Below are 20,830 nucleotides of genomic sequence, written 5' to 3' on the forward strand. Positions count from 1 at the left end.
CCTTTTCCCCAGTAAATTATCCCTTGCCCCTGCCCAAATGGCAGGGAGGAAATAACAAATTAGGTTGGGTTTCTCAACATAGATTTGTCATGGAACATGAACGAACTAAAGGATAGGGCCTGCGGAGTGCTCAGATCAGACCCTCTGATTATATGTATGTGGATCTTGAGGCTCAGAGAGGGTGACACTCTAAGCAAGGTCACACAGCATCTCCACAGAAGCTGGGCAGAAGCCAGAATTGCAGTGTCCTGCCCCTGATGCAGGAGCCTTGGTGGGGGTGGGACCCAGGAGCCACTTCCTGGTGTTTCATGGGGGCAGGAAGGGAGGTCTGTTGATCCAGAGACATAAGGTGTCCAACCTAGGAGCATTGCTGCCTTACCTCTCTCCCTGTCCTTTGGGACATGACCTAACTGCCCACCTGCCTGGGTTGGGCATTCTCCATTTGGGGCTACTGTTGTCTCCTCTACTGGTATACCAGTGCCAGGAAGACAGGGACACTCCAACTATTGGACCTATCTGTCCTGGTCTATAGTCCAGTCCCCCTGTTGATGCCTGGGTGCCCATGTTGACAACAGGTTGATACATATGTATAGGGAAGCCCTAGCCCTGGCCCTGGCTGAGAGTCAGATCAGAACTTTTTTAGTGAGTAAATGAGGGAGGGAGGGAGGGAGGGAGGGAAGGAGGGATGGAGGGAGAGACAGAAAGGGTATTTGGAGAGTAGGGGTGGATAATTGTACTTGGAGAAGGGCCCATTGAGAGGGGACAGGAATTCCAAGACCAAGAAGAGCCCAGACGCTTTGTTGAGTGGCACTCAGGTCTCATCACACATTCCAGGTCCTCCCTGATGTCATCCTGGGGCCTCTGTGGTTGTTTTCAGGAAAGGAGACAGGGTGGGTGGGTGTCCAGGGAACTGTCTGTGTCTGCTTGAATTGAGATTGCCAAGTCCTGGAGCACCATAATCACAGGGTTGGACTGGGCCAGGCTTTGGGCATAGCCTGTAAAACTACATGCTCCCCCCACTCCCTCATAGTCCTCCAGCTTCATGGGCAACAGATTTGGTTGCACATGAGGTCAGGCTGATTGATGTGGGAGCCTGTGAATAGGAAGGAAGAGCCCCATCTTTCCTCTTCTTCCATCTCCTCCTCACCCTCCCAGGTTTTGTCTTGGGAGCTCCTTCCCTGGAGGGACATGTGTAAGGGTCCTAGGCAAGGGGGAAGGATCCTGAACTCTTTTCAGGGACTCTGGGTATTCATTGTTGCAGGGTGAGCTGGGGACAGTGCTGGAGGCAGAGGTCAGATCCCCAGTTTTCTAGGCCTGGTTGGCTTCAAGATCCCCGCCCTTTTCCCTGCTTTTCACCTGAGCCTTCCCCATTCCTTTTTTCCTCTGTTCTTTATGGCCTGGCCCTTAGCTACTCCCCACCCTCAGAGAGCACTCATGCCCCCACCACCCCCTTCCTCTGCAGAAGCCCCATGAATATTGTTTTTCTGGAGGCCCCACCCTCAGGGTAACACACAGAGAAGCTCACAGGGGCAGAGAATATGCTGGAAAGAAGGGGCCTTGGGAATCAGGGCCAAGCCTTGTTTTGTTTTTTTTTGGTTTTTGTTTGTTTGGTTGTGGTTTTTCTTTTTTTTTTTTTTAGATTAGGAAACGGAGCCTAGCCAGGAGGGAGCAAGTTTAGGGCCTAAACTAAATCAGGCAGAGGGGACCTGTTGGGGAAGGGTAGAGAGAGGGTTCCTCTGACCTCAGCTGCTTGTATGTGTGCATGGGGAGGGTATGAGGGGGTTTGTGTTAGAAGTGGGTTTGCCTTTACTCATCTTCCCTCACTACCCTGTGACCTTCCTCTGAGGTAGGGTGTGGAGGGTGGTGGATATCCTGCTTTGGGTGTCTGTGCCACAATTCCCAAGAGCTCTGTCCAGGGTGACCTCACCTATTTGTTTAGGCCAAGGCAGGAAGACCTCCCTGTGGGAAGTGGGGTGCTCCATCTGCCTCCAGCAGAGAACCTCTTGCCCCTTTGAGATGGGCCAGTAAAGCCAGGTCAGGGGCCCATTCTGGGTGTGAAATGAGACCCATCACACTGTCATGGCTTGGTGGGTTTGTTATATGGATGCTGGGAGCCCTCCCATCATCAAGCTGACACTTTGGTGTTTGTTGGGGGAAAGGGGACAGGCTTTTGGGTGTCTGGGGAAAGAGTCAGGGACAGGCACTGAGTGGGCCTTGGCTTTCTGCCTCCAATTTGCCTAGTCCAGGTGCCTGGAGGCCTGATAGCTATCCCAACACTTTCCTCCCAATGGCCCTAGGAGGCAGGTGGGAGGGAATGAGTGCCTCTCTGTCCTAACTTAACGAAGGGGAGCCCGCAGAGGGTAAGTGATCCCTGAAACTCTCCTGGCCTGTGCCTGGCTTGGCTAATGCTCCAGCTCCCTGCACAACCAGCTCAGGGCTTCCAACCTAGCACATATCTCCTCCTTCCCTTCCAGGGTCTCTGGTGTGTGGGGTGAGCACCATCACGGTGGTCCCTGGGCTATGGGCTGAGAAAGAGTCTTTGTGCTCCTCTCAGGAGCTAGTTTTCTATTCCCCACCTCCACTTAGCAATGCTCATTTAGTGGGCAATGCCTGTGTTCCCCTCACCTTTGCAAGCTCCCCCCACTACCACTTCTCTATTTCCCCATGTCTGGCCCTATTCTGGCTGCCCCTCTTAGTGCAAACCCCCTGTCATGGCCATGTCTCCTCAGAATTTCTTTTATGAGCTGTAACTAACTATCCCACATTGTGGGAGTCTGATCAATAGCCCCTTTTCATGAGGCTGAGTGGGGGCCCCAAACAACCAGGAAGCAAGTTTTACCCTCCCAAGCCTGACTGGTGGGCTTTTGATGAGGCATGCAGAGATGTGTGTGCAAGTGTGAGATCATGTGCTGGATGGGCCTGCCCAAGTGCAATTCATTTTCCCTTCAGGCGTCTTCTCTCCCTTTTTCCTTCCCAGCTGAGTTTCCTGGAATTATTTGCTGCTGTTCCTTTAGCTCCATGGAAAAGAGTAGTGGAAGGGTCTGTTTGGTTCCTTCCCACGTTACCCTCAGCCGTTTCAGTGTGGGCCTATGGGTCTGCCTGCACCAGTCTGCAGAACTCCCATTCCTAGGCAAGGAAAGGTGTAGGGACTGTTGTAATTACGCAGGCACTTATTAGAACCCATGTGTCTTGGAGTGAGGCTCAGGGTAATAGTATATGGAGTTTCTCTCTGCCACCACCTAGAAGAAACGGGCTGATTAGCCCTGGCAAAAGCTTGGCTCTGCAACACATTCAGTGACATCCTGCCAACTGTCACCACCCTTTACAGTATACCCTCACATTCGCTGTTTCAACTCTGCCTGCAAGGGATTGTTCTTTACTCTCATTTAACAGGTGAAGAGACTGATGGTAGGAGCACACAATGACTTGCCTTGGGTGACACAGCCAGAATGGTAGATTTGAGACTAACACCCAGCTCTCCTACTTTCTGATCCAGGCCTGTCACCATGTCTAACAGTTAGAAGCACTTTCTATGTGCCATGCAGGCACCATTCAAAGTGTGATTTAGCCCAGTGGATCTGCTCAACAGCTGTGTGAGGTCAGGGTTGTGATTATTGTCCATACTTTACAGATGAGGAAATCAAGACACTGAAAGTTGGAAAGTAATTTTCCCAAGGTCACACAGATAGTTAGTAACAGAGTTGGGCTTTATCTGGCTTCAGAATATATTATACTGCCTTTTTGTATGACACAGCTGAGCTGTGGTTGTAGTAGAATGAGGGAAGCCCCATGCCTTGGGCATAGAAGCACATGCATGCATGTATACACCCAAGGTTTTTTTCACCTGCTTTCAGCCAGCCCTCATGCACTCTACATTTTCCTGCCTGGTGGCTGAGCAGGCATTCAGGACAGCAGCAGAACTATAGGACACACACTCAAGAGTGGGGGCTTAATTATATGAGCTTCTGGCAAGAAAAAAATAGAGTTGAGGCTTGTGGAAAAAACTATGCCAAGAAACTAAAGGCTCCAGTTTTCTCCAGAGCCACTCAAGATGCAGCCCAGAAAGTAGCTTGTGAAAAGGAACCATTTCCTCCTCCATTCCAGGCATCATCACAGAATACCTGTTATATGCAAGACTCTGGCTAGGTTGGGAGGTGGTGGTGGCTTGGGGAGCAAGAAGTGCTAAATATCTGATTTAGTTAAATGTATTTACTAAAAGATAAGTTTGGTTTGCTCATTATTCATATGATTGTAATTTCTTCATGGTTGTCCCTTCCATATCTTTAGGCATTCATTCACCTATTAGCAAGCATTACTGAGAAACTGCTGTACCCACTGTGCATGGTGCCATGGGGTGGAAGGAATTGGTTCTGGCATGGTTTCCTACCCTTAGGGAAGCTATAGGATCATTGCAGGATGCACACTTTTATTTATTTTTTTCCTTTTTTAAATATATTTTTTTAAAATTGTTTTATTGCTTAAAGTATTACAAAGAGTATTAAATATGTCTCTTTTTTTTCTCCTTGACCTTCCCCTAGCCTCCCATACCCCCCAGTGTCTTGTGTCCATTGGTTATGTTTATATGCATGCATAAAAGTCCTTTGGTTGATCTCTTACCACCACCCCCCAAGCCTCCCTGGCCTTCCCACTGTAGTTTGATAGCCTGTTCAATGTTGCTCTGCCTCTGTATCTATTTTTGTTCATCAGTTTATAAGGATGCACACTTTTATTTATTTATTTATTTTTTTAAAAAAATATATTTCATTGATTTTTTATAGAGAGGAAGGGAGAGAGATAGAGTTAGAAACATCGATGAGAGAGAAACATCGATCAGCTGCCTCCCACACATCTCCTACTGGGGATGTGTCCGCAACCCAGGTACATGCCCTTGACCGAAATCGAACCTGGGACCCTTCAGTCCGCAGGCCGACGCTCTATCCACTGAGCCAAACCGGTTTCGGCAATGCACACTTTTATATCCTTCTAGCACTCCCCAGAAGCAAGACAAATTTGACTCCAACTCAAAGCCTTAGGGATGCTGACAGATATAACTGCCTGGACTCAGAAAGGAAGTCAGCTCCCTTCCCACCCATCATAAGGGTTCCTGACTCTGGGTAGGGTTTTGTATCCATGAGTGAGTTCCGGTGTACAGGCCTAATACACATCCAAGACACACAGGGATGTGGCTCACCTTGAACAAAGTGCCACCCGCAGTCTTGCCGTTGAGAGGAAAGGAGGGGTACACACTGGAGGTAGCCTTGCTTCATCATTTTTCTTCTGATTCTCATTAGGGCTAGCAGGGGAAGAAGGTAGGAGAATTCCAGTTTGGTTCTGCCATTGCCTCTGGTGACTTTAAGAAAGTTGCTGTCCTAACAATCACTAGTTTTTGCTCTCATCTGTGTTGGGTACTCTAGCAAACAAATTACATTAATGCAGTCTCTGCTTTCTTGGTGCCTCAGTTTCATTTCTCCCATCTGTTAGGTATGGAGAAAATAACCAGTATGCAGGTATTGTCCCTGCCATGGATTTACTGGGTAAACTTGAGTGAACATCTCTTCTCAGTTTCTGTACTTGTAAATGTGGAGGATGGTGGTTGGATATATGGGCTCTTGTGTACTCCCTTCCCTGGCTAATAGGAGTCCCCAATTCAATAATAAAATCAAGGTTGTGAACTTGTGTTGGACCCTTGTGAGGAAAGGCAAGAGAGAAATCAAATCTTAACACTGTTCCTTAGTGAATTTAAACAGGCTTTCTGTGGTACTTGCTGTCACAACTCTTGGGAGCTCTCTCCTGCTAGGATTAATGCAGATGCCTCCAGTTTGGACTTGGGGTAGAGAGCTGGGAGTAGGGGGAACATTGCAGAATGCTGGAGCCTGGCAAGGAGGAAATGGCAACTTCCTGCTCAAACACCTAACGTCCCGTCCCAGTTCTCTCTTGTTTGCCTCTACTAATCTGAAATCTCACAGAAGTTGTGTTTTCTGAACTCCTGGTAAATTATCTTCAGCAAGCTGCGGAACCTTCCTGTGCACATGGCATATGTACTTAAATCCCCTACATGATACCAGACACTTACAGACGTCAATAAATATTAGGCTGTGTCCCTGGCCCACTCGCTCCTGCTTCTTCACTCAGTCCCTGGCTCTCCGCTACCGCCCTGACCCCCACCTCCCGCCGTGCCCCCATTGGTGTGACCTGAGGAAGAGGCAGGGGTGAGGGGATTGGAGGAACTGGAAGGCAGAGACCCGCCCACCACAATTTGTACGACTTTCTGAGGAGTCTGGTAGGCCGGACTGCACCCTCATTGGTCGAGGGACCTATACTTGGGCGGGGCGTCCCTACTGCCCTACTCGCTGCAGCTCCCTCCCCACCTGCAAGGAGAGTGGCCTCGGGTTGACAACAGCTAAGCAGCCAAGGCAGCTGCTTCTCTGGCTGGCACCTTTAAACGCTCCGGACCCCAGGCTCTGCGCGTGCCCAGGACGGAGCAGTCCCTCCTGCGCTGGTTTCCTGCTCGCTGGCGCTGGTGACTGTGTCTGAGTCTCAGACCTTAGGCGGTGGACGCGGCCTCCTGGTAGGAGTTGGGGCGCGACCCACACAGGGGAAGCGAGCCAAGCCACTTTCACCCTTGGAATTTGGGGTCGGAATCGCCTAAATTGGGGGACCTCCTGAGCCTGCCGGCCACGCTTCTCCTAGGGAAGCCCCACGAGTGGGGTGGTGGAAGACGGCTGCCCGCCCGTTATTCCAGGGCTGGCCTGTAGCCATGGTTCTGGGGTTTCCGAAGGGGGCTGGAGCTGGGGGGGTGGGGGTGGGGACTCCTGTCTCTGAACCCGGTCATGCCGCTTCTCCTACCCTCTCCTCTTTCCTCTATTTTTTTTCCTTTCCTTTCCTTTTCTTTCTTTCTTTTTTTTAATTGCTTAAAGTATTACAAAGGGTATTACATATGTGTCCTTCCCCCCCCCCCCCGCCCTTGACAGTCCCCTAGCCTCCCCTACCCCCCAGTGTCTTATGTCCATTGGTTATGCTTATATGCATGCATACAAGTCCTTCAGTTGATCTCTTACCCCCCTCCCTCTATTTTTTTGAGGGCATTTCCAGGAAGCCCCTGGTCGGGCACTATGGGCTTTCCCTTGGCCAGTGCCTTCCCTTCTGAGAAACGCCCTGGACTTTCCTGGTCTTAGGGTAGCTGCAGGGATCAAGTGAAAACCTTTGGATAAATTGCATCTTTCAGGGTTCAGTTTCCTCATGAAGTTCAAAATGGTTTTGGATTAGAGAAATCCTGAGCCTTTTAGTAGAAGTTTTGGGGATTTCCGAATTAGAGAGTCTGGTGTTCTCTTAATTTCTCTTCTCCCAAAGACTCTTTAAAGTTGAGCACTGAATTATGACTCAGGAAACTGGGGTTCAACCACTAATTCATGTGACCTTAGGAGAGTCATGCAATTTGTGTGTGCCACGGTGTTTTCAACTGCAATTCAGGTGGTTCACTCATTAGATTTTGGGATCTAAAGGGCCAGTCTCTTCCGCCTGACATTTTATGACTTAGTGCATGGGTACAGGGTCCTAACTGGCAGGTAAAAAGTTGTCTCTGAGATGCCTGTGGTAAGAGGAGTATGCAGATGGAAAGCTTTGTGGTGATTATGTAGCTAAGCCAGCTAGAAACTAGCTGTGGTGGGGAGAGTGAACATCCAGACTGAAGGTGAAGAAGGGTGGAGCCAACACAGACCTCCACCCCCACCCCTGCCCCAGAGGTTGGGATGAAGGGCTCTGACTTGTCTTCTTCCCACTAGAAGCAACCAGGTCTTCAGACCAGAGAAGAGGGTGATGAATCACTCCCAGGGCTATTTTCAAACCCTGACTCCTATTGTGGGACCTGTTCCCATCCCCACTCTAGAGTTTGTTGTTCCCACCCACCATCTGTCTTATTGCTTTCTGAATTTCCCCTTCACTTTCATCTTCCTGGGATAGAGGAAGACAATTCTAGTCTGGGTATTGAGAAGGCAGGCAGCCCAAGGGCACAGAAGGTGGTGGCTGCAGGTGGTTTCTGAGTGGTTGATGGAGCAAGTGGGAAGGTGTGATGGGATTGATGATGTTGGGAGCAGGGCATTCTTTCACCCTAAAGCTACGTCTACCATATTGCTGGACATTTTGGGATGGTTTTTGTTTTGGGGATTTGGCCTTTGTCCAACTGTGTTCTGGCTTTGGGATTTGAGATTTCTGCTACCTGGGCCTCTGTAATTAAGGCTAGAAAACACCATGTGAACAGAGTTTGTTTGGTCTCCCCTATTTGCTTGCCTTCTTATCACTCCTTAAGTGGCTCTTGGAGAATTATGCTAACCCTCTCTGTGTGTCTGCGGCTCCCCTCCCTAATATGGAGAGAAAAGGCTGTTGGGAGATGACATCTGGAGGTGTTTAGAGCAAGAAGAGGTGCTGAAGGTGTAAAAGGGGCTCTGTACCCTGTGTGCGTGTTGAGGGTGAGGCTTCCCTGTTAAAGCACAAACCTTCTGAGTTTGAGCAGAGGAACAAAGAAAGTGGCACACAGATGCCCTAACTTTTACCCTCTCTCTCTTCCTAAAGTTTTACAATTTAATTCTTAGGGCTACTGAAAGAACAAAGGACTCCTGGAGCCTAGGTATAGGGATAGCAGCAGTGACAGGAAAGCAAGAAGGTCCCAAGAGAGGAGCAGTTAGAGTCCCTGATCAGGATGCTATTGCAGCTGCTGGTACTTTTCTGCTAGGAGATTCCTGGAGCTCCCTGTTGTAGCAATGGGAAGTTCAGATTCAATGATGGTAGGCTTAACAAAGGCAGGCTTGTGCCTCTACCTTCTTGGGGAAGGTGGAGTGAGGAGTCTCTGGCCGAAAGAAGGAGTTGCCTCTGACTTAAATAGAATAGGGATAACTTTTCCCTTGGGTTCTCAGTTTGGGTAGAAAGAGTGTCATAACCCTGGTCTTTGGGAGGTTGTTATCAGGTAAAATAGAGATTGGTAATCTCAGAGATGCAACGGTTTTAGGAGGGGAAGTGTAAACTCCTCCACCCTGCAACCCTAAACAGAGTAGTTGAACATAGGGTTGGGCACACAGTTATTGTGTCAAGTGTTTATGAAGGCTCTATTCATCTGTGACTTAGGGTCTTGGTGTGTGTGTGTGGTAGGAGGCGGGTCCTTGTAAACTTGAATCAGTGGATTGGAAGCCATAGTCTGAAGTGCTGTGTTTGTATTCTGAGTCTCTTCTTGCACAGCCCTCCACCTTGGGAACTTGCATGCTGACTGTTGCTGTACCTATTACTTCAACTGGCAGGGGCAGTAGAACTGGATGCTAAGTTCCTTGGGGGTCCAGGGTGGTATGCAGCAAAGAACAGGGTATCCAGGCTCTGCCACTCTGCTTGACCTCTCAGAGTCTTGGTTTTCTCCCCACTTTTTCCACTTCACTAAATTAACTGAGGTGATCCATAACTACAAAGTGCTGCACAAATGATTAAGTCCAGGCTTATTGCTCAGTTTTTTTAAGAACATGGAATGTAACCCCACCTTCAGAGAATCTACCATCTAGTTTGGAAGTTAGTAGCATAAATAATACACGACATGTCAGGCCCTTACCTTGGAGAGGGCTTTTAAAATTTATTATAAACTAGAGGCCTGGTGCATGAAATTCATACACGGGTGGGGTCCCTAGGCCTGGCCAGTGATCAGGGCGGATCAGATTCCCCGCCTCCCTGCCTCCCCACATCTTCCTTCCCTTGCTGCCCCTGTCCACTGCCACTCACCCCTGGTTCCCCGTTGTCCAGGGCCCAGCCCTGATCAGGTGATTGGAACCTGCCAGCTGGGGCGGCGGGGGAGGGGGGGGGAGGGACACCAGGAGGTTGGCTGGCAGGCCTATGGGCTGGGGGCAACTCCTAGTTGAGCATCTGTCCCCTGGTGGTCAGTGAATGTCATAGTGACTGGTATTCTGGTCATTCTGTTGTAATGGTTGCTTAGGCTTTTATATATATATATATATATATATATATATATATATATATATATATATATAATTTCAAACAAATATAAGAGTGGAGATGGTTGTTAGTGTACTAAGACACCATGTACTCATCACCCAACTTCAACAGCCATTAGCTTGTGGCCAATCTTGCCCTAATTACACCTCCATCTTTCTTGTTATTTTGAAATAAATCCCAGACACCTCAATTTATCCATAAATAGTTCAATATGTAGCTCTAAAAGAAAGTGACTCAGAAAATACAGCTATGGTACCACTATCACAACAAAAAGTCTCTTAATACACCACATATCCTGGCAGTTTTCATATTTCCAGTAGTTTAGGAGGACATTTTGCCCTGGTAGGACTGACCAGGGAGAGAGTGCTTTTGATTAAGGGAAAGGTGACTGACAGAGGCAGTGATATTTGGGCTGAACCTTGGAAGAGAGGCTCAGGAAAGGTTCGAGCTGGAGGGATTATGGAGTTCTAGTCCTCATTTTACAGTGTATCCTCCCTGTTTCTGGGGCTCCAGCTCTGAGGCTTGTGGAGGCTTCTTGTGGAAACTCTGTACCTGGTTCTCTACTGGTACATGGGAGAGTTTTTACTTTCTCCCTTGCCTTCCCAGTTCCAGGCCATCCAGGAGCTCGAGGTCAACAGGCCTGGGAGAATTCCTAGGAAGCTGCTCTCCTCCCAGCCCCTCCCCTGTGCTTGGCCCATGAGGCCAGTTTGGAGCAAAACAGGATGCATTCAGGATGAGCGCCTTTCCCAATTTGTCATCTAATCGCGATGGCCCAGCTTGGAGCTTCCTCTCTCATTCATGATAAAACCCCTCACTGTCTCGCTTTTCCCTCCCACTCTAGCAAGGGTGTGCTGACTTCCTCCATATCCGGACCAGCCCTCCTCCACCCTCATGTGAGGCTGAGGGACAACTTCCCTCATCCAGGCCTCTCTTTCCACTGCCCCAGAGCAGGCTGTAAGAGGGACTGAAAGACCCCACAAGTGTTCTCCCTGTTTGCAGCCTCCTGCTCTTGGGCTGTCCTTGGGAAAGGAGTGGCTCCTTTCCAACAATCCTGGGGTCCTGCCACTGCTTGGTTAATTATTGAGCCACATAATAACAACCTTGGAAAGTCACCTCTTGGGGATGGCCATTAACCAATTCCTTGTCCACGCTTCGCCTTAAAGGGACACCATCCTGAACCCTCACCTTCGCCCAAGGGAGCTTTAACAAACATTCAGCCAATGGGAACTTCTGGGGCCAATTAAACTTCTGCCCCACTGTTTTCACTTGGGCAAACAGAAGTAGTAATTCACATTGCTTCAAGGACACACATTCACCTTAGGTGGTAAGGGAATTGAGTTAATAGGGATTCAGGTGGGTGGTGGGGTAAGGGGTTTTTTTAGGCATCAGATTTAGAGGGGAGTAAGGATGTTTCTAGGAGCAGTTGATGCCCTGACCTCAGTTTAAAAGTCTAAAAGGCAAGAGGGTCTATGATTACTTGGGGTGAGATGGGGCCATATGTGTGTCTGTTTTCAGCACAGCTGTGGGTCCCTCACACCAGCCTGGGATGTCAGCTGTCAGCCACACTGCTAGCTGCCGAGCTGGAAGAGGCAGCCTTCCTCAGAGAGCCTGTATCTTGACAAGCAGAAGGAGTTGGGAAGGGTCAGGCTATGTCCCAGGTTCATTTTTAGAAAGCTGTAGACCAGGGGTAGGGAACCTTTTTTTCTGCCAAGGGCCATTTGGATATTTATAACATTCGAGGGTCATACAAAATTATCAACTTAAAAATTAGCCTGCTATAATTGGTCAAACATTTAATTAACTTACCCCTAGTGCCTTGGCAGGGCCAGACCAAATGATTTCGTGGGTCATATATGGCCCATGAGCCAGACATTCCACACCCCTGCTCTAGACCACAAGCCATTTACTGCAGTTTCAGTGAGAAGAAAAGGGATCAACATTTTGTGAACCCTGCAGGCCTCACCATAGAGTCAGGAAACCTGGCTTCTAAGTGTGCCTCTCCATAGCTACCTCTCCATCATTGACTTTAGAGAAGACTTTTGCTTTCCCTGGGTCTCAGTGTCTACATCTTTAAAATGGGAAGGACTGGTGGCATAGACTTAGTGGTCTCTCAGGCTCCCTTTCAGCTATGAAAATGTGTTCCCGGTCAAGACCCTTTTCTTATCCACAGGCAAAGGTGAGCTGGCTTCAAATTCTGCCAGGTCCAGCCACTAAATATCCTCAGCTGGCTGCTAGTTTGGGCTTGCCAAGTCTCACGCTGCCACAGCTTGGGTTTTCCTTGAGCATGGACTTTCCTGCAGTTTGAGCTCTAGCCCCTCCCCATGTTTGTGTCTGTCCTAGCTGGCCACCCTCTGACCCATTCAGCTGCAAGTTAATGAATGACCTGCTTGCTGTGGGTAGTACCAGCCCAAGGTGCTGCTGGGATCCCAGGACTCTGTGGGAACAGGCTGAGGGCTTAGTCAGCTCTAGTCACCTTTATGCTTTCTCCCATGGTGCTCCAGAGGTAGGAAGCAGAACTTCCTTTAGAGGGCCTTTAGAGGGCACTTGGTCCAACTCTTCTTCTGAAGCTGGGGTCTTCCTACCAAGTACTTGTGAAGTTCCTGTTCACCTGTCTTCAATACCTAGTAGTGCAATGTTTCAAAAGAGTTGCTTTCATCCATGGAATGTCCAAAAGATTTATTTTATGCTGAACTGAACTCTGTCTCTCTGTGACTTCTACCCCTGGGCCCTGGCTCTTCTCCCTGAGTCCACCTAGAGTCCTAGACCCTGTCTGCTCTCTCTGATTTTCAGAGATCTGAGGAAAGAATCCTAGTCCCCCTTCATCCTCTCCAGGCCAAACAGCCTCAGCTCTTACAGGTGCTCCTCCAGGGCCCTGGGACCAGTCCTCTTCCCAGCCCCATTACTGTCCTCTGCACATGCTATTATTTGTCGCCCTTGGGGTGGGAAATGGGGCTCTAGAAGCGCCTCACTCTCCTCTTTATTTCTAGCCTGCATTTTCCCAGAAGAGTTCTGCATGATCTTTTCCTGAACTACAGAATCCTGGGTCCAGACACCTCCTACAGCTCTCTCTGATTTGTTCATCATTCAGGTCCAGCCAGTTCCCATGACTGGGAAGCCTTTCAAGGGAACAGTCACCTTCTCATGCCCCCATAGCAGAGGGCAGTCCTGGTGAGAGGAGGCACCCACCTTGATGAGTTGATTGCAGTGTATTATGTGAGGGCTGCCAGTGTATACCACTTTCCTGCCACTTGCTTTCGTTTCTTGAGCTGGTGGGCGGGGGGTGGGGTGGGGGTGGGGAGAGATATTTTAAGAAGCATTGAAGACAGAAATGAGTATGAGCCATGCCCACAGAGGAGCCTAGAAGGGTGACTCAGACAGGGAGAAACACCAACTCAGCCATTCCTCTTCTAGCAGTCAGTGATGATGACAATGATGGATTCTCCCATGTCTTTAATGTTTCCAGGGCACTTTAACTTCCATGATCCCATTCTGTTCTCAGAGCAGCCCAGTAAGATAGACAGTGTGATCCCCCTAGTGTGACTCTGGATGATCTCTACCTGAAGCCCAGGAAGGGGGAAGGGCATGGTTTTCAGGAAAAGAGGATTTTGAACCCAGGTCTCCTGACACTCAGTCTTCCCTGTTTTCCTCAAACCACACCCCACAGCAAAGGCAGCTGGGGCTGACTCTGCAGCTTCCCCACCACAGAGGAACCTCTGTACAGGCTGAAACTCTGTTCCCATGGTTGAGGGAGCAACCTCCAGAGGAGGTGGTCGAGGATTTCCTGTTCTTTATCTGGGCTGGGTTGTCTAAGGTGTGAGATAGGCACTTGCAGCCAGCTTTTTTGCTCCAGGCTGGCGAGGAGTAGGATATTTGGGAAGCCCTTGTCCCAGACATCTGGCCTGAGTGGCCCCCACCTGAATAGGACCTTCTAAATGGGAAAAAACAAAGAGGGGCATGTGGGAAATGAGCCAGAGTGGAGCTGAAACAAATACATTCTGAGTTGTACACATGGCCCCTGGGTCAGGAGAGTGTCATGGTGAAGAGTGGATACAATGGTATATGCAACACTTTGTGACATTGGGCAAATTATTTAATGCCTGTGAACTTCCATTTTGTGAGCTATAAAATGGGGATATGTATCTACCTCATGGGGTTGTTCAATATTAAAGCCAATGGTATAAACATAATTCTTATTATTGTTGTTTAGTAGTACTTTCTGCCACCTCATCACTTTGCTGTGTTTCCCTTAAATTGGGATGTGCAGTGCTCAAACCTGCCACCTCCTGGGCATTGGCTCTGGACTTTTCTGTCATTTCAGATTCCACCTCCTCTAGAAAAGCTCTCCCTGGCCATGGTCAGCTACAGGGCTCCCTTCCTCTGGCCTCCTTTACTGGCATTTGTGACACTGCAACAGGCTGTAGTCCCAATAAGAACACCAATAACAATAGTGAACTCCTCTAGGTTCTTGACAGATTTGAAGTTACTTAACTCCCTTGACAATGCTATAAGGTAGATGCTTCTCTTATCATCCCCATTTTACACATGGGGAAACTGAGATAAGGAGAAATTAAATGAAGAAGTTGCCCAAGGTTACACAAGTAGGGAGTGATGGAGTTGGGATCAGGACCCAGGCAGACGGACCCCACTGCCCACACCCTTAGCGACTATGCCATACCTCTCCTCTCCCTTTCCCAGATGCCTGGCCAGGAAGCAAGAGCTAAGCTTGAGTCTCCCTTCTGTCCCTGACTACTTATCATACCCACCAGAGATCAGTCACTCCTAGGCAGACAGTCCCCAGATCTTTGCCTGCCCCCTCCCCAGGTGGACAGATGGACAAGAAAGAAAACTCGAAGGTCTGGGTTTGATGCAGAACTGTACTAGGGTGAGAGAGGGTGTGCAGGAGGGAGATGGGGGATGGTTCTGACAGCAGTAGCAGGGTCACTTGATTAGTACCCTCCAGCACTGGAGGGTAGAGACCATGGTGCTGGGTGGCACCAGGAAAGAAGAGGCATTTTAATGAACAGTCTTTATAACCAGGTTGCATTATTTAGAAGGTATGGGTGGTAAGAGATAAGCAAGAGGCTTAGCTGGATTAATTTTTTAATCCCATCAGCTGGTATGACCCATGCTAGATTTGGGTGTGTGGGTGGGGGGCTGGCTCTTGTGCAAAAGCTGTAGCCCTCCCCACAATGTTTCCACTTCAGGGCCCTTGGGTGCTATAAGCTTCAGGCTGTACCACCTGCCAACTCCATTGCTTTTGAGCTCATTCTCTGTTATCTTGTATCCAAACAAGTTCCAGCTACAAAGGACACCCCATCTTAGCCTCTGTCTCCCTGAGAAGGATGGGCCTGATAGCAGCTCTGGCCAAGTACTCCAGGGGACTTTGGCTTCCTCTCCACCCCCAGTTTCCAGATCTTGGTGCCAACATAGGGCCTGGCACCAAGTAGGTGCTCAGGTAATATTAATTGAATAAGTGCACAGCCAAGGGGGAATAGATTTGAGGGGAGATCCTCGGGAGACTGACATGGTAACAGATTAACAGGAGGGCTCTGAAAATTTAGGTGGGTTCCTAGCCCCATCTGTAGTCCAATAAAAGCCAGTTAACCTTTCATAGCCTCAATTTTCCCACTTGTGCAGTAGGCCTACTTTGGACAGGGCTGTTGTAGGGACCAAAAGAGATGTGTGATGACCGGCTGCTTTCTCCACTGATGGGAATTTACTTCAGGCTAAGGAGTCATACTTTGAAAATCCTGGTACATGTTTTCTGTGTCTATGGCTTAGGCCATTTCCCCTGTTTAATGAGGAGGATTCTAACTTGGTGGCTCTGACTCTGGAGCCAGGCTGCCTAGTTTTGCATCTTGCTTCACCACTTAGCTGCTGATCTTGGACAAGTAATTGTTATCTCTGGGCCTCAGTTTTCTCATCTGTCAAGTAGATTATCAGAGCGCTTATCTCACAGGATGGTCATGAAGATTCAATTATATAATCCATATAAAAAGTAGCTAAAGAAATGCCTGGGAGATAACAATGACCTTTTGGCTGTTATTATTATCTCATTTTATACTTGCAAAAACCTCATGTTGTTGGTACTATGATCATATCACAATTTTACAGATGAGAACATGGAGGCATGAGAAGTTAAGTCTCTCCCAATACAATCTGGCATATAATAAGTATTCAATTAATATTAGTGTATATTATTAATTATAGATAATTACATTCAGTGGCATAAATATTGTTATCAATAATAAGCATAGGTATAGCTAAGAAGTAGCAAAAGCAGGACGAAAAGTCATGTCTTCAGATTGCTAGCCTGTTATTCTTCCCACTATACCCCAAAACCTCTATGTTCTAAGGTCTTAGGTAGCCTTTAAATACATACACACACACACACACACACACACACACACACACACACACACACACACACATATATATGTATTTTTATTGATTTCAGAGAGAAAGGGAGAGAGAGATAGAAACATCAACAGTGAGAGAGAATCATTGATCAGCTGCCTCCTGCATACCCAACACTGGGAACCGAGCCCACAACTTGGGCATGCACCCTTTCAGTCCGCAGGTAGAAGCTCCATCCACCAAGCCAAACTGGCTAAGGCTCTTAGGTAGCCTTTTGGCCACCACTTGGAGTTCTGTTTCCCTTCACCCCACTATGGTCTGAGCTTGAATGTTGTTATGCCTTAGGCCCTTGCCTTCTCTTTGTGCTCAGCATCACCGCCCTCATTTTATCTGACCACAGGGCTCAGGGGAGGGGTTGTGTCCATTGCTTTCAGAGGGAGAATAGGCCTGGGCTGAGGAGGCTACCTCTCTCAAGCTCATTTCCTTTGTGTCAGAGACAGTTTTCTCTGGATCTCAGGGTGGGGACAGGCTCCTTCAAGGCATTTCCTGTCCGGGAGTTTATATTTGGCTTCAGAAAAAGGAAAGGGAAGTAGGCAAGGCGGTGGGATGTAGAAGTGGTGGCACAGGGTCAAAATGGGTGAGCACCAAGACTGCAGGCCAAGGGAGGGAAGCAGGAGGTGGTGTGTGTCCCTTCTCTCAAGTAAGCTTCGATGTCCTACCAAAGCTTGGGATGGGAAAGCTCAGTGCTCTTTGAAGCCAGAATGTCCCCACCCTCAGGAACAGTTTATTTTCTCTCTCACAGTTTTGGGCCTTGGTTCCTGGTCCTGTGATTACTGCCCTGGGGCAAGGTTCTGCCAGTTACCCAATGCCCTGAGTTGCAAGTGTGTGCTTAGTTCTGTGTCCTTGCTGTGTGGATACCAGAGAAGAGGGTGGAGTCAGAGGCCCACATACCCCATTTAGTTGGGAAGCAGAACTTCCTGTCTAGATGTTGCCAGAACATTCAGTAGCCCTTACCACACTGCAGTGAGGATTCTGAGACCAATAGAACCGAGTGGAGTTGAGCTTTGGTTGAGTCAGAGAGACAGACACTTGTGCTTTTGAGAAGGTAATGGAAATGTGTTGGGGGCCACTTAATTTAACTTATCCTTCGTATGAAGGGATGTTTTGACTCCACCTTGATGAATAATAGGAGTTTGCATATTCAAGTCAGTCTGGGTCCAGAGTGTGGAGAACCGCAAGTGCTAGGTAGATAGCAGTTTGATATATCCATCCTGGGCTGTGGGCTGTGGGGAACCCGTTAGGTTGCAGAATAGAAGAGTGGCCAGGTCAGAGCTGGACTCTTGGAAAAAGAAGCTGGCAGGATGACCAGTTTAAAGGAGAAGCTGGATGCTGGGAACTTGGAGGACTGAAATAATCCAGGCATGAGAACCTAGAGCACGGTTGGGTATGGAAAACCGTGACCATTTGATGGAAAAGTTGATAGAACTTGGTGACTAAATACATGAGCAGAAAGAGAACAGATCAGGATGACTGGGCATTTAAGCCTAGATGTTTGCTGCCTTTGGAAGCAGGAATTCAGAAGAGCTGGCTTAGGAGGGAAAGATAAATTTAGTCTTGGTCCCCACTGAGGACTCTCACTTGATTCTCCTAAAAGAGAATGTGCAGGGGGAGAACAGCTCCCCACACTGAGCCAGCCACTGCCAATCATATCTACCTCTGCTCCACATCTAGATTTTGGTAAATGGCCATTATTAGATGGGGAAACTGAGACTTAGAAATAGTAGCTTTCCCAAGGTTACCCAAGAAGTTCCTAGTGGAATTAAAACCAGAATGTAGTTCTCCTGACCTTAAATCCAATAGTCTTCCATACCATGATGGAGAACAGTTACCACTGGTCTAACATCTGCCCCAGACTGGTTAGGTTGGCATCTCTTGTCTCCAATTTGGGGACTGAAAGTGATGGAATAGTACATGGCTTTTTAAAACACCTGTTTTTTCCTTGTCACCGTGATCTGGTAAGAACACTTGGGGGTAGGATCCCCTGGGGGCAAGAAAGCTAATAGAGAGACTGCTGCAGAACAGGTGCCAGCTTTGACCTTCACTGTCACAGGAAAGCCCTAGGAGGGGCAGGAATTTCAGCTGTCTGCTTCGGCTCTGTTGTATCTAGTGCTAGCCTAGGTGACCACAGGCCTGGCTGACTCTAGACCCAGATTTTCAAGCAGTTCCAGCAAGCCAGAGGTCTGCTTTAGCTACAAGGCTATTGTGACCCTTCCTTAATGCCCTCTCTACAGCTGCATATGGAGCTCAGGCCACAGCTTCATGGGGGGCACAATTGATGGTTCCTTATGTAACTTCCATAATTATAAAAACTCCAAACTAGAGCTGCTACCTCTCCCTGGCTAACCCTGCAAAGTGCCCATAGTGCCCAAAGACAAGGGATCTCCAATGAATATTGAGTCCATTCTTTGCCTCACCCCACAAGCCATTCCCAAGGCGGGATGGGGCTGCCTGGGGGTGCCTGAGGCCCCCAGGTAAGGTCTCATACTTCAGGTTTAGAAGTGAACATTTTTTTGGTTGCAGGGGCTGTCTTGTGTATTATAGAATTTTAGCAACATCCATGGCCTCTACTCAATAGATGCTAGTTGCACCCCTCCCCAGTTGTGATGATCAAAAATGTCTCCAGATATTGCCAAAGGTCCCCTGGGGGTAATTGTCCCTGGTTGGAGAATCTCTGTGGCCCTGTAGCCTTGGCCATGGAGTGTTGAGGATAGAGGGATATTAGAATGGAGAGCCACACATCTGAACCTGCCACTGGCCGGCAAGAAGATTCAGTGGCTTCCTTTTGTTGCTACCCAGCCCCACAGTACTGTACTCTTTTGGGCCTTTTGCCACATTGGTGCCTCAGTTGTGACAGGGATACTTGAAGGTGTTGTTTGTGAGGCCCCAGGAGCTGGCATCTAGCTGTAGCTCCATCTAAGATGGGGGTCGGCCTCTGGACAGGTGTAGTAGGAGCCCCAAGTACTGCCCATCAACCCAAAAATCTGGAGGCCAGCCATTGTCTAGTACTGCCAATCTAGGCCGCTTGAAATCCAGCAGCCCTTGCTGTGGTGCTCCTCCTGTGAGGTTTGGAATGTGGGATGAGATCTATTTTGGTCTTGTCTCCCTTCCTCCCTCCGTCTCCCTCCCCTGTAAGAATCTATTAGAGTTGTGATTCCAGCTAAGAGTAGTAGAAGCAGGAAGAGACAAGAATGCACTCAATCTTCCATGGACAGGGAATTGCAGACCACTCTGAATGTCTACTCCAGGGTTGGGAGGGGAAGTCTTGGCAGTCTTGGAATCCATGACAGCTTTTAGTATGGGCCCTTTTGAAGGCTTCTTTCCCTTGGTCCCCCAAAGAGAGAGGTAGAATAGCCAAGTTGTAGTATCTCTGCCAGGGTCACTGCCATCCTAGAGGGCCCCTTGTGCAAATTCAAATGAAGCACCATCCAAGGCTTGAGGATGGGTGGGCATGCTTCTTGTGGCCTAGGCCCCTTAATGTATCCTTATGGGAGGGTGAAAGGGGTTAATCATATACACTTGAGGCCAAGTGAATGGAAGCCCTTGGCCAAAAGTCCAGCACCTCCTTAAACAAGTCCCTCTCTAGGAGTGGGGATGGGCAAAGGAAACAGGCCTTGCATCAACCAAGAGAAATGATCTGAAAAGCTACTTGTCAGGACGTAGCAATTGCCAGGTGCAATGGCAGGGCCTGGTGTGGTAGGTAGCCCCTCTGCCTACCTTGGGTACCAGCTTGGCCTCACAGAGCCCACCTTGAGAACTTGGGTTTTTACATAGATGGTGGCAATACAGGCTTCTCTTCAGCACTTTAGAATACTGGCTTTCCTCCTGCACTCACTGAAGGTGGGAGAGGCCATGCTGATAACAGATCTTGCTTTGGAGACAGTCATCCTGCCATCAGGGCCATGGAGGAGATGCCTTTCCAGATAAGGAACTAAGTACTGTAAAGGAAACCAACACATTGGTTGGAAGATGCCTTATGGAGCAGGTCAGCTGTTTGAAAAAATTACCTTCACAAACACCCACAGACCTACCAGTTCCTGTTCTACCATATGCATTCACATTACTGCTCATTGCTCTCTCCTGCTCCTGTACTCAGCCATCGAGAGAACACGGACCAGTGATTAGAATGGCCTGAGCCTGGCCTCTGGCTAGAATCTTTCCAGAGACCTATGCTATAGCTTTTTAGCTGGCCACATCTGTTTAGGGCAATGGTTCTCTATCTTGGTTGCACTTTAGAGTCACCTGGAGAACTCTCAAAAACAAACAAAAAACAAATCCTGTCCTCAGAGATTCTAATTTATTTGGCCATGACTGGTGCTCAGACACTGGCATTTTTAAAAACTCGCCGGATTAGCATGACTGGAGTGATTCACTTGGTTGGAGTGTCGTCCTGTGCACCATAAGGTTGCCAGTTCGATCCCTGGTCAGGGCG

At 48.6% G+C, this 20,830-nt stretch overlaps 1 protein-coding gene across 1 annotated transcript in view; it reads left to right on the forward strand.

Moving 5' to 3' along the window:
- Positions 1-6,366: 6,366 nt before the first annotated feature.
- STARD8 (StAR related lipid transfer domain containing 8) overlaps positions 6,367-20,830 on the forward strand; it is a 32,233-nt gene continuing 17,769 nt past the window's right edge. Inside the window, exon 1 of the mRNA XM_081081486.1 lies at positions 6,367-6,568. The gene's annotated coding sequence lies outside the window, so the exon portion shown is untranslated. The remainder of the gene's footprint in view (positions 6,569-20,830) is intronic.

The sequence above is a fragment of the Myotis nattereri genome (assembly GCF_964212035.1).
Source record: "Myotis nattereri genome assembly, chromosome: X".
Classification (NCBI taxonomy): Eukaryota; Metazoa; Chordata; class Mammalia; order Chiroptera; family Vespertilionidae; genus Myotis; species Myotis nattereri.